Here is a 1135-nt window from a genome sequence, read left to right on the forward strand (position 1 = left end):
CCATCTTGCTCAACCGGTCAACAAACACCACGACACCCGTGTTGCCTGCCGAATCTTTCGGCAGGCCAAACACAAAGTCTAAGCTCATGGACTGCCAGCACCCAGTGGGTACCGGTAAGCTGGCGAGCGGCGCAGCCGCATTTGGAGCGGGATTCATCCGTCGACAGCTCTCACACGTGCGCACATAGGTGCTCGTCCATTTGTACAACCTGGGCCACCAATAGTGGTGACTCACAGGGTTGTACGTTTTCTCACGACCGAGATTACCATTGAGTGGCGTGTCGTAAACCTCATAGAGGATGCGATATTGCAAATCCTCATCATGCGGAACCACAATTCGTGGTGTATCCGCTGAATCGGTGCTATAATATAGCAAGCCGTTAATCAATGAATATCGGTGCAATCGCGAATGCAATCTTGATGACAATTTCTAGTCCGAGTTTCCAAATTCCTTGATCCCTAGAGCCCGTAGCAACGCTACACACATCCCATCACCCCCATACGCGGTGCAGATCAAATCGATCACAGACGCCGTTACAGTTGCAACATGAGCAAGCTCATAGTCTGGTCTGCGTGACAACCCATTAGCCAAATCATTCTGCTTTCCCGGCTTATACTTCACTTCGAAGTTATACTTCGCAAAGAAAGATAGTCATCTAGCCATCCTCTGCGAGAAGTGGGGCGACTGAGTCGCAGTGCGTAGTTACGCACGATCTGTATAGATCACAAACGGCTTGGAGCCGAGCAGGTGGACCCTGAACGTGACAAGTGCATACTTCATCGCAAGAAGCTCCTTATCATGAACTGGGTAGTTCTTCACTACAGCTTTGAGCTGTCAAGATTCGAACGTGATCACCCGATCTCGCCCCTCGGTGACTGCTAGCAGCAATGCACAGCCGATAACAAAGTCCGAAGCGTCACAGACGACGCTGATAGGACGATCGGGGGTCTGGCAAGCGCCAGTATTGGTGCATGCAGGAGGCTGTCTGTGTCCCCGCTAAAAGCCTCTTGATGTTCGGTGTTCCAACACAATTCCGCATCCTTTTTATGGAGATTGGATAATGGTCGGGCCATATTTGCGTAGTTTACGCTCTACTTGTGCAAGTAGTTGGCGAGACCAAGCCACTTACGCAAG

Source organism: Plasmopara halstedii (genome assembly GCF_900000015.1).
Source record: "Plasmopara halstedii genome assembly, contig: Scaffold_194, whole genome shotgun sequence".
NCBI lineage: Eukaryota > Oomycota > Peronosporomycetes > Peronosporales > Peronosporaceae > Plasmopara > Plasmopara halstedii.